Genomic DNA, 203 nt, shown 5'->3' with positions numbered 1-203 from the left:
AATACAAAGAGCAAGTAGGAGTTCTTGTCGAATGCGAAAGAGTCCAGAAAGAAAGAGAGTTTTGTTCTTTTTCAGAACAAAAGGGCTTGTACTGGAGTAGTGAGATCCACCTTACCCTTACCACGACTTTGTTTTCTTTGAATTGGAGAAAAAGGATTCCTTCACCTAAAGAATAAGGAAAGCTCTGGTTCTGACAAAAAAAA

This window comes from Phalaenopsis equestris, unplaced genomic scaffold (genome assembly GCF_001263595.1).
Source record: "Phalaenopsis equestris unplaced genomic scaffold, ASM126359v1 Scaffold000002, whole genome shotgun sequence".
Classification (NCBI taxonomy): domain Eukaryota; kingdom Viridiplantae; phylum Streptophyta; class Magnoliopsida; order Asparagales; family Orchidaceae; genus Phalaenopsis; species Phalaenopsis equestris.
This window is presented reverse-complemented; position numbering follows the sequence as displayed.